Source organism: Tachypleus tridentatus, chromosome 13 (genome assembly GCF_004210375.1).
Source record: "Tachypleus tridentatus isolate NWPU-2018 chromosome 13, ASM421037v1, whole genome shotgun sequence".
Classification (NCBI taxonomy): domain Eukaryota; kingdom Metazoa; phylum Arthropoda; class Merostomata; order Xiphosura; family Limulidae; genus Tachypleus; species Tachypleus tridentatus.
The window spans coordinates 19,565,531-19,578,823 of NC_134837.1; the positions used below are offsets into that span (position 1 = coordinate 19,565,531).

Sequence of the window (13,293 nt, forward strand, 5' to 3'; positions counted from 1 at the left end):
CTTCCTTGGCATAAAATTCCCAAACTTATTTTCCTCTTTGTTTAAATTATTTTGCATATTTTCATTTTTGGGAAAACTCTACAACAGTGAATTGAAGTGAAAGGTAGACTATATTATTTGATTTTAGCTGAGAGTCTCACTGCCTGGATGCAGGTGTTGGTTGGTAGTATAAATATGGGACTTAGAAAACGTACTATTTGTATTATACGAAAAATTCTCTTATCATTGTTATCCTTTCTATGTAGCTCAGGCCCAACATGTCCAGGTGGTTAGGGCGCCCGACTCGTAATCTGAGGGTCCCAGGTTTGAATCCCCTTCATACCAAACATGCCTGACCTTTCAGCCGGGGAGGGGCGTTATAATGTGGCAGTTAGCCCCACTATTCGTTGGTGAAAGAGTAGTCCAATAGTGTAAGACTAGCTGCCTTCCCTCTAGTCTTACACTTTTAAATTAGGGATGGCTAGTGCAGATAGCCCTTGTGTAGCTTTGCACGAAATTCAAAAACAAACAAAGAATCTATGTAGCTTACCTCTGAGGTACATTCGAAAAATAGTATTTACAACAGTAGTTATTACATAAATCTGGATCGTGTTGGACAACAGTTGAACCAGGTCATTCTGGACCTCCTTTCTTTGTTAATTACGGATTTTTTGCATGGTAATCTTTTAAAGGAAGTTTTGTTACAGAATAAAACGAGACCAAATATTCATCAGACTTTAGAAATGTTTGGGTATGAAAAGGAATCTCATGATTCCCTGGTAAGAAGCAGTTTTATTTCCATCAAGACAGTAAGTATAACTTGTCAATACTTCAGTTCGTGAGTATTTTCCCCATTGATATTTGTTTACTCATTTTCAGTGGAATTTTAATTACAGTTACTGTTTAAACTTCCGTATATGTGATGACTATTTTAATTATAGTTGCTGTTTAAACTTCGTATATGTGATGACTATTTTAATTATAGTTGCTGTTTAAACTTCGTATATGTGATGACTATTTTAATTATAGTTGCTGTTTAAACTTCCGTGTATGTGATGACTATAATTAAAAGTACTGATAGTTTTTTCAGTCCTTTGTTCGATTTGACAGCTGTGTCAAAAGTCTTGCTACAGTAACTAAACACAGAAAATCTCGTAACGTAACTCTGAACTCTTTTTTTCCACGGCCTCATGTTCAGTTCCATGTTGGGAGCGTCCTTGGTTTGTCGTCTTAGGAAATACAAACATCTTTGGTGGTATTATACCCATTTAGACCATTAACTGTCGTACTTTTGAATCAGTTTTTGACCAATTAGTTGAACTGCCCAAATCATATTTATGAAACAGTGTATTAGAAAGTTGTAGGACTAATCATTTAACTAGCGTTTCGGCTCATTTTCTCTTGGAGTGGTACGTTACAAAAAGCACCATCTTGGTAATTAATACCTACTATTGTTTGTCTCGCTATTTCTGAATCAGGATATAAGGCCCTCAGTGGCACAGTGGTATGTCTGTAGACTTACATCGCTAAAAACCGGGTTTCGATACCCATGGTGAGCAGAGCACAGATAGCCCATTGTGTAGCTACATGCTTAATTCAAAACAACAACAGAATATAAGAATGATTTTTGCCTTCTTTAGAGCTGACTGTTTTCAGTGTCATTTCTTTATCTAACCTATGCTTTCAACAATGACAATATTCTGTGCACTAACATACGATATTAGTTTAGTGTACGGACATTTTTTTACGTGTATAGTTTTACAGTGTTTGAGTGGGTTTGTTTGTTTTAAGTTTCGCGCAAAGCTACACGAGGGCTATCTGCACTAGCCGTTCCTAATTTAAGTTTAAGACTAGAGGGAAGGCAACTAGTCATCACCATCCACCGCCAACTCTTGGGCTACTCTTTTACCAACGAAGAGTGGGATTGACCGTGACTTTATAACGGCCCCACGCCTAAAATAGACGAGCATGTTTGGTGTTAGGGGGATTCGGACCTGACTTTATAACGGCCCCACGCCTAAAATGGACGAGCATGTTTGGTGTTAGGGGGATTCGAACCCGTGACCCATCGATTACGAGTCGAGTGCCTTATCCACCTGGCCATATCGGGCCTTTGAGTGTATAACAGCCGAGCGTGGTCCAGCGATCAACATGATGAACTATGAATATGAGGTCTGTTTATGAAAACCACGCTCCGCATTTTGGGGTTATCTATCAAATCAAACACTTTAAAATGTGTGTAACGTTAAATTAAGTAGTGAACGTAACAAGCTGTGAAACCTTTCACACTTTGTAAACTTTTCAGGTTACACAGAAACTATGTATAGTCACACTTTTTGCATATAAAGTTTATTATAACACGTGTGATTTTACATTGTATTATATGCTTATATCTTTAGGTTTAAATTCCTTTGTTTTCAGGACAAAATTCAAGATATTTTGTTTTTCCCGCGTTAAAAAATGTCTTTTACCTTCTAGAAGCTACTGCAATGAATTATAAACGTCCATTATCAAATAATTTTAAAATATGGAATTCGGTGTCTCGTAATGGATAGCATGCAGAAAGTGCGTATTATGGCGTTGTTCTAAAAACAATGGAAACACGTTTTGAAACTTTTATTTATATAGTTTTTAACTTGTTGTAATAGATATTTATAAATATAATGATTGAGCGTAACCGGAGTCTCCCGGTGGGACATCGTGCAGTCCACAAACTTGCAACGCTAAAGTCTGTGGTTCGATTCCCCACGGTGAGCACAGCACACAGTCCGTATCGGCTTTGTTTTAAAATAAACCTATCAACGTCACCGGGAAATTTGCAGAAGTAATAAGAAATACACAAGATCTGGAGCAGCCAGTGAAAAAATATCATACAACGAAAATTTTGTTTATGGATATTGATTTTGATAAAATAACTTATATGCTGAGGAATTTAACACATTAAGCTTTTTATGTGCATGAAAGCCTTCTTTGTTTTGGCTAAAAACATCTTTTTCAAACGAATCGGTGAAAAATGTCATTGACCATTTCATTATACGTCATGCGGGGGCGAGCGTGGTTAGCATGACGGAGTGCGAAGCTGAATTTCCCTCGTTCGCCCCTCCCCCATCAAGAAAAAAAATATCGCTTTCCGCACTCTGAGGTCGTTGGTGTGTTATAAGAGTGACGGTGAAGTTTCCAACTTGACGAGAGAAGCCCGAGATTTCGTTTAGGGTAGTAGTGACTCGTCTCTTCAGTCTTTCACTTCAGAATGAGCAGTAGCGCAGATAACCCTCGTGTAACTTTGCTCCAAATTCAACAAGCACGTGCTGATCAAAGAATAAGAATATAAACTTGTTTTTATGGTGAAGTATGGAAAACTGGACTCTTCGCTATTGTCTTTCCATCTGCATCATATGTGCACAACTAAAGGGTATACAAGAAGAGATGTGGAACCGAAACATCTTGGTAAATACATTTACTTTGAATCCTCACTATTTTAACGGCCATGAAGGTTCTCATATGTATTCATCCCGTCCCCTATAGTCGTAATTAATACTTAAAAGTACCATTTGTGAAGTAATCAAAAATCTGGAATTCCAGAAGAAAGTAAGTTACAATAATACAGTTATGCACAAACAGTTTGTTTTCTCGTAATCTGAGCGTCGCAGGTTCGAATCCGCGTCGCACCAAACATGCCCATCCTTTCAGCCGTTGGGGCGTTATAAAGTGGCGATCAATCCCACTATTAGTTGGTAAAAACGTAGCAAGTAAACAGTTTATTTTCAAATTGTGCCATAAATTTGAAACACTCGAGAATAAAAAACAAACGAGATTAATCATGGCCTAGTAGTTAGCATGTCTTATATGAGCATTCGGAGTCCGCGTCCTGTTACCGAAAAACGCGTTCCGTACTTTGGAGCCATGGATAACATTTTAGAATGACGATTAGTCAAATTACAAAACAGTTTGACAGTTGGTCGGCGAGCAGTCTTCCCTCAAGTTCGAAATGAGAAACGGGTGTCTGAAAATAATACGTGTGTAGATTTGGACGAAAATATTAAACGAATTAAAATAATTATAAGTAAATGCTTATGGTTACGTACAACCAGAGAAGTTACGTTAAAAAGGTGGAAGCAACTATTTGAATGTATTTGCAATTCGCAAATAACTGACCAACTTAAAAGTGATTTACTACATCTTTCAAACTCATTGTGGACCTACAATTGGGAACACCTAACCTATCCGATGACGTCGATTTGTGTAATAAACAGCGCTATATTTCCATCTCAGTGATATTTTCATTAAAATATTTCACTATATTTATTGACCTTGGTATATTTAATTCAAAATGTCAAAGATAAAAATTAGTCAGTATTAAAATAGATACCAGTCTCTCATATCTTGTTTAAACACAAAGCTACAGTTGCTTGCAAATATCACTAGTGTTTAAACAAATACGTGCGAATCGACACGAAATAAATTCGTGCACTTTGCAACGCAACGAATGTTAACTTAAACGTCACAAGTTCGCATAAACTTTGTTGTATATGACAGTCCTCTATATGTACATTGGAAGTAATGAAACGGTTAATGTTTTGACTATTTATTACCTTCTACTGATAATGTTCGAGTTCACTGGATATTATGTTGAAAGCAAAAGAGTGTTAAATACCATAACTGGTTTTCTCAGAAACTTTTCATAATATCCGAATCATTTTTGTAATAACTGTGTTTGGTTATAAAATATCTCATAGGATGTAAGACCAATCGCAAAGATTTGTGAATTAATTATATTACTTAAGTTTTAACCCTACTGTAAAAATAAGAAGAAATTAGTGCTAACAGAAACGTCGCTGTCTTTGTTTGACGTTAATTCTGTGCTCTGACCACCACGGGTATTGAAATCCGGTTTTTAGCAGTATACGTCCGCAGACATATCGTTGTGCCACTGGGGACATTATGTTAGTGGTTACTAACCACAGTATTTATTTATAATTCTAAAAGTTGTAAAAAGTGAACATTTTCTAAAAGTGCTGGGAAGTGCTGCACGTGGAAAGTGTTTTGATCATGCTCTTTAGCAATACGCAACTTATTGCACCAAAATGATCAAATGTACAGAACACAAAATTTTCGTACGTTTAACATCTGTTGTTTTATGTATTTGAAATGTGTTATCGTTTATTGAACAAATAGTTCTCAAGAACGTCATTTTTTATTACTGCTACGTTTAAGAATTACATCAATAAACATGTTCTTGAAACCTTCAAGTACACGAGTGAAAGTCGTGTTCTTCGTGAGGTTTGGTTTGTTTTGAATTTCGCGCAAAGCTACACCAGGGCTGTCTGCGCTAGCAGTCCCTAATTTAGGGGTGTAAGTCTAGAAAACACCACCACCACCCACCGCCAACTCTTGGGCTATTCTTTTACCAACGAATAGTGGGATTGACTTGATAACGCCCTCACGGATGAAAGGGCGAGCATGTTTGGTGTGACGGGGATTCGAACCCGCGACCCTCGGATTACGAATCGAGTGCCTTAACTACCTAACCATGCCGGGCCATTCTCGATGAGATATTAGTTAAAATCGTAAAGAAATGGTTGTTACCCGTACTACAATTATTATTTTTTTCAAATTGAATTGAATATCCAAAGAGTGAATGTTTTCATGGAGCATTGTTTGTGGTGCCATCCGAGAGATAACGCCACATTCCATAAACCTCAATAACCACTTCTGGCATTGCGATTTTCTTGAATTTCAGCTTTTTTTTTTTTTTTTGTGGGTCCACTTCTTACAAGTTTAAAACACACGCTAGGAACACAGAAAGTCCTTGATTAATCAACATTGTATAGTACAAGCATTCTGATGTTTAGAGACTTTTCTGTAGCTTTGGTCACACACATAAATCTTAACATACAAACTACGGGCCCGGCATGGCCAAGTGGGTTAAGGCATTCGATTAGTAATCCGACGGTCGCGGGTTCGAATCCCCGTCACACCAAACATGCTCGCCCTTTCATCCGTTATAATGTGACGGTCAATCCAATTATTCGTTGGTAAAAGAGTAGCCCAAGAGTTGGCGGCGGGTGGTGATGACTAGCTGCCTTCCTTCTAGTCTTACACTGCTAAATTAGGGACGGATAGCGCAGATAGCCCTCGAGTAGCTTTGTGTGATATTAAAAAACAAACTACGTCCATTATAGTAAGATAAATTATTACAAACTGTTAGAAGTAAAATAACTTTTAATGTCATAACTACCAATATTAAACAGATGCTGTTTGTTTGTTTTTTGAAGGAGAGACAAAACAATCTGACAACGAATGAGAATAACCCGCTCATGTCTTATCTGTAGATTCTGTATTTGTTTAACAAGCAACCAGCTCTCTCTTTGTGCTAACCAATACTCAGTGAAATCAAGTTTTAAAAAAAATCTGTACCTTATGCACGTAAACGCTCTAAACAAAAATCGTACATCTTAAAAAATGGCAAAGCCATGGAATCCAATAGGCTCGAACGTTCCCAGTGGAAAACCGCATCACATGATTTTTATTATGGACGCTAACACTGTTCAACAATACATTACCAATCATCACAACGGTAAGGAGAAGCAGTGAAATACAGAGGAATACAACAATGTGAAAAATATTTCTAGTTTTCCCAACAATACCGTATTTCACCGAGTATAACGCACCCTGGATTTTAATTCGCAAACGACATTGAACGATTAAATTGAAGAAATTATTTTTGTTTTTTACCATCAATTGTACAAAACACATTGAATAGTTTCTAAATACATCATCAGCTATGTTTCCTTCAACGTTTATTTAATTCTCTTTTGATTTCCATATCACGTCTTTGTCCGTCTCATCCATAGCGTTGGGTATACAACATTAATGATTTTCGATGGTAGTCTTTCGTAAAATACATAACAAACTTGAACATGCGCGAACATAATACACAGTCAATTTTTTAGGCGATATCTGAAGGAAGGAAAAGTGCACATTATATTCGGGCAAATGCGGTATTTTTCATTAAGACAAATTGAACTTAAAGAGTTGAAATTATTTATATATTTTTCATTATGTTACGTATTATAATTTGTTTAGTCTCCGATTTATTTTGATATGTATATTAACGTATTACTAACTTAAATAACCTGAAATTTGAATTTAGATTTTAATTAAATGTTAATATATATCGGGTTTATGGTATTTGCCAACAAGATTGATACACTCAATTTTTTTCTTAACACAAATATATTTTAACATACAAACACAAAACAATTTATAATAGTTGTTGTTAATAGTTATTACAAATGATGGTTTATATACAAACTTAAAAGCAGTATTGGGTGTCATATCGGGTCTGGAACTCAATCTTTTATCAATGTGCACAGAGAGCAAATTAATTCTTTGCTGATACACCTGTACACTTTTGACGGCTGGCTAAGCTTGAAGTACCCGTAAGTTTTCTATGGCTACGATATATAATGTCCTTAATAACGTCCGAACTAATTGACTGAAGTTGAACAGTTTTAATGTTCGAAACCTATAAACATTCCTCGTCAAATTCTGTACCTTTCCGATTACTAAGTGTTAATCACAATTATAGCTTCTGAGGCCTATAGTATATTGACTGTAGCTGATCAGTAATAATAATGTATTACTGTCTCTCGGCTGGCTGCTTTTATAAGAATCACTCGAGACTAGAACGTTCATCAAAGTTCGAACACGCTAGCGTTTTCGTAAAACAAGTGTTGTTGATTCTTACTCTCAAGAATCTACAAATTTAGAGAATAGGTGGGACTTGTGCAAAATGCATTAAAAATATACGTCACATGCATTAAAAACTATACAGAAACAAACGTTGACGCTAAAATAAATGTACAACAGTAAATTTGTCACATCTCCTCCTTAGAGAATTAAAAATTTGTGTTAGACAATTTTTAACTAAGATGTCATCTGTACACGTACATTGCGAACAATAGATTAAATACAATACATTGTCAAAGAATTATACAATTTCAAAAACCATGACAATAAGATAATAAAATCACATTGCACTTGAAAGTGCTTAAACACAAATGTTTTGGCTTATCACAATCAATAATCACACGACTGAAGTGTTCTTTGAAAACTTGGATGGGTTTCAAAAACGAAAAAGGAATTTACTCATTACGTTTTCTAGAAAATTGACAAATTTTACAAAACTGAGAAACGTCTTGCTTAACCTTTGGCCAAAAGATATATATCATCATTTTGTCACACGTCTTGTTGACTCTTAAATTACCTCCCATGGAGAGTTCATGAGCCACTTTCAATATATCAGAACGATACGCTTTTGGAACAACAGTTTGATAAACTACAGTCTAGTCCTTTGAAGCTGGTACATTTGCTGGTCTCCGTTTTCTCGTGAACACAATTTTTGAAAAAGTACCCATTTGGAACTTTCTCCAGTTTATTTTTGGGAGGCATATTTAAATAGTGAAGATATCTATGGATTCTTTTCTTGTTCGTCGATCAGTTTGCTTCTAGCAAATGGGATTTCTCCAGCTGAACCATATCCCTTACACACATCGGTTTCACTCAACAATGAATTATCAGTAGGACAATTACTCGCAGGAGATCTGTCGGGTCCAAAAAATTATGTCTGATATAAATCTATGATATCGTCCTCTGAACACGTCTCTATCATCTCTGTTTGGCTTAATTTCTTCGCCTAAGCTCGAGTTTCAGCACATGAGGGAAAACACTTTTAGATTCTCCCTAACAACACCGTTCTTTGATGAAACAGTTATCGGTTTGCTAACCATCTTAGGTTCAGCAAACAACTTTTCCCCCAGCCGAGTTGTTTCTCAGCAATAATGATACACCCTGAATTAGCAGAGGTCTTACTCCAACCACAGTTGGTCCATAATTAGTTCTGATGTCAAATGAATGTTATGAAGAGGAACATTAATAAAGCCACCTTCAATACCATGAGCAATACCAGACTCGCCAGTAGCAGAACTCGAATGTAAAGGCAAGACACCTAACAACAATGATTAAGTCATCCCAATATCACGTAAAACATATATTGGTATGTGATTAACAGTGTCATGTGTCAAAGACACAGAACCAACAGACACAAAAGGTCTAAATTCCTCTCTAACTACATCAGCCTTTTTATCAGTGGCTGAATCAACAACATCAGGTGATCTGGCGAAGTCACGTTCATATGTGGACACGAACGCATTGGGTGTTACCTCCTTTTCTTTTTTCTCTTTCAAACGCCAACAGTTGGACATAACATGACCAGGTTTTATATAAAAATGACAGACAAGCCTTGATAAAGTTTTATTCCATCTGTAATATGATCTCTAATTGAGAAATTGAAAATCCTCAACATTAATTAATTGAACATAGATGTTTTTGTTGAGATGGCGGGAATTTCTTTTTATGAAAAGTGGTTTTACGCATTAAAGTGTAATAATCAGAAAGAAAGGTTGCTTCCTGTATTGTTTCATCTTTCTTTATATCCAAGTACGTTTTTAGGTCGCCACTTAAACAACATTTAAGTTCTTAAGTTACACATTATTGTCTTAGTTTGGCGAAATTGTTGCCAATATACATACAATTACGCTTTTAATCAAATAAACCTATTTTTCGTGGGTGAATTCCATATAAGTTTGACTATCTTGCTTGCGATAACTACAAAACATTTGGCGATAAGCCTCCATTACTAACTCGTATGCTTTGAGGATAACTGCTTCAACCTTATCATAACTGGTGCAGTCTTCTAGAGAGAGAGCACGACAAACTTCTTGTGCTTTGCAAGTTAAAACATTCAGTAACAATAACGACCATTTTTTTGGGGCCATTCCATGGTTTGAGCAACTTTCTCAAAATATTGGAAATATTTATCAACTTAATTTTAATTAAATACTTTAATATATTGATTGAGTTCATTTCTTTAAGCCTAATTTCTTTTTCGGCTTCAATACGGGCTTCTTCGGGCTTAAGACGCTTACTTTCTTTTTCCACATCGATAGAAGCTTGTTTGACCACGAGACGTTTACTTCCTCTTCATCTTTGATACGGGCTTGCCCTTTATGGGCTTCGATACGGGCTTGTTCAAGCTTAATTTGTTTGAGTTTTAATTGGCTTTCCAATTTATCTTTATCACTCAACTCTGATTGGCTAGTGGAGAGACTAGAGAATTCCCCTTATGCTTCCTCAGACAAGAAGTCACCATCGACTAATATTTTAACAGTACGCTTTTTACTTCATTTTTTCTCATTGGTTTTTTTAGTTTCTACTTCTAAGATTTTGGCAGTTTCAACCAATACACTTTATATTTTTCTAGTTGTTCCAGGAAGGGGGGCATTCCAGAAAACCTTGTTAATCAAATTTACCAAATATTGTTGGTACTGACAAACACAAATTGAATTAAGATTTGAATTTTAATTTATTTCGAATTTTACCTCTGATTCAGGTCTAGGACACGAGCCCCCAATTTATTACGTGACTTATTATAATTTATTTCGGACGAGTCTCTGATTTATTATGATACATATATTAAAGTATTACTATTTCAAATAACCAGAAATTTAAATTTGAATTTAGAAGTTAATTAAATGTTAGTATGTATCGTCAAGTTTATGGTATTTACCAAAAAGATTGACACACATAATTTTCTTTCTTAACAGAAATATATTTTAGCATATAAACAAAACGTTGGTACTACAATAAATGTACAACAGTAAATTTGTTACAATCATTAATTTACTCATGGTGTGAATTCAAAACAGAAGGTTTGGCATTGTAGGATTGTGATTGAGAGATGTTCCCGATGATGTTAGAGAATATAAAAATATACTGTTTAACCCTATAATTACTTATAGCATCCATATGAATTCCAAACACTTATAAAACTACTGTTTAAAGTTCAAATCGTTTGTGGGTCTAAAGAGAAAGAAATGTATATTATTCAGTGCACTGTTGTCCGATGAAGGCTCTGGTGAAGAAGTCGAAAGTTCATAATAAAAGGAAACCCTCGTATAGTTTTTATTGATTTTATAATACAAAGCTATATAACAGACCATTTATGTTCTGTTCATCGCGGGAAATCGAATTCTGGATTTTATGGTGCAAGTCTACAACATTACTTCTGATCCAACAAGAAACATCTTTTGCTTAACATCAAATCAATTATTTGATTATTTTTAGGAGATAAATTTTCTAACTGTTGAACACAAAATACAAGTCGTATAAATGCATGATTTATATTTAGTCCAAAGAAACCAAGCGAAAAATAAGGGACCAGAAATGTTATTGGATAAGTGAGGTAAAAAAGATAATAGATTAGCCTCAATTAAATGTTGTTTACTTTGGATTTTGTATTTAGTTACTTAATTTTGAACTAAAATCTTATTATAGGTATTTGTTTAATATTTTTATGTAATATATAACTCTACATTCAAGTTATTTATATGTTGTTAGAAATAGCAAAACCCATAACTTTTTTTTTTTCAAAATAACTTTATTTCTAGAGTTGTATATTACTGAAACAACAATATTAAACTTCTTTAGTTCTACATTACGTCTTAAAATCTTAATCATAATAATTTCAAATGTACTACACTTTCTGTTATGACAAAATATCTACTGCTGACAGTAATGTTTTTAATCAGCAGTTTCATAAGTTCACAACAAAAAGACAACTCAGAGATTAACTATGCCGTAAACTACAGTACAGAACTTAAAAACACTGTTATGCATTGTAACTGTAAGGTCCATTGCATAACTGTAAACATACAAAGTGCATAGATCTTCTTAGGGTTAGCAGACTTGATAAAATCTTAAAAGTGTACCACGGAATATGATAATTATTTTTCAAATTTCTGTTTCTTAATTATATTCTAGTTTTTCTCTTACTAAACTGCACCATTTAAGCAATTATTTTTTTAACATTAGTTACTTTTAAGTTGTAAACATTATTACCCAATAAAGGAATTAAACAGTTCTCAACTAACGACACGCATTACTAAATACCAAACGACCAAGTATTGCATTGCGCTGTAAATATTTCGCAATGACTTTTCACCAGGAACTCACTTCATATTTAAATAATTCTGTCACGTTGTTAAATAATATATGCTTCAACAAAGGAATCAGTACTACAATAGATTACATTAGGCTGGAGAATAATATATGCTTTATCAGAAGCTCAGTATCTGACCGATTCTTTTAAGCCGAATAATATTAATTGTAATACCAAGTGATTCCCCGACGAAGCTCTTGTGGTGAAATCCTATTATTGTTAATAAAACAATCTGACGTACTCGGTCGTTTTATATTTAATGAAGTAGTTTTTAATATCTTCTACTCTCTAGTCGACTCAGATACTAAAAATAAAGATTAAATGTACTCTTACTATTATAGACAAGTTGTTAAAACTCGATTATAACATTTTGTTCAACCGACAATGAATAAATTCAATTTCAGTATATTTGACAGTAAGATAGTATGTGGAAAAAATTAGAACTGCTAATCTTTAAACGTGTATAAATATATATAAATGGTACATTTTTATTTGTAGTTTAAACAGAATTTCTATGCAAGTATAGAAAGTCTTTAATATCTTTCTTTTAAGATTTGAAGAATGAGCAATTTGCATTAATAATTATAGCTGAATAAAAAATACGTTTTACCAAGAAAATAACAATCAATTTTAATAAAAATCTATTCAGTATCTGTTTTTAAGCTTCTTAAAGTTCGTTTCTATTATAGGGTGCATCTTGGTATTCAGAAGGGACTTCATCCTTGTCTGATTTCTTGCGATAGAATCCACGGTCAACTAAAAGTTTTCTACACTCCTTTCGACTCATGCCACTAATATCAATTCTCTAACAAATTAAACATTTCGATTACTGTCCAATCCTATCATTTCCAAAGGAACTATGGACAAAATATCATAACAAATAACGATTGTAATCAAGAGAAATACTAATATTTATCTACGTAAGTATAAAATATAAATTAAATCCATATATATATATATAACTATTTATAAAAACAGGTACATTAACTTAGAAATTAAAAATATCAATTAGTTTGAATAAAGATTAATTCAATATTATTTTTTAAATTTTCTTAAGGTTCTTTTCTTTATAAGGTGCACCTTGGAATTTAATATATATATTAAATCCATATATATATATAACTATTTATAAAAACAGGTACATTAACTTAGAAATTAAAAATATCAATTAGTTTGAATAAAGATTAATTCAATATTATTTTTTAAATTTTCTTAAGGTTCTTTTCTTTATAAGGTGCACCTTGGAATTTAGA

General features: G+C 34.0%; 1 long non-coding RNA gene across 6 annotated transcripts in view; it reads right to left on the reverse strand.

The window, feature by feature from the left end:
* Positions 1-11,463: 11,463 nt before the first annotated feature.
* The window catches only part of LOC143237980 (uncharacterized), a 52,465-nt gene continuing 50,635 nt past the window's right edge, over positions 11,464-13,293 (reverse strand). For 5 of the 6 annotated variants that reach the window (XR_013020362.1, XR_013020364.1, XR_013020361.1 and 2 more), the window contains exon 4: positions 11,465-12,845. This is a non-coding gene — a long non-coding RNA (uncharacterized LOC143237980). Of the gene's footprint in view, positions 12,846-13,293 lie in introns of all 6 variants that reach the window. The other variant, XR_013020360.1, reaches the window with a different exon arrangement.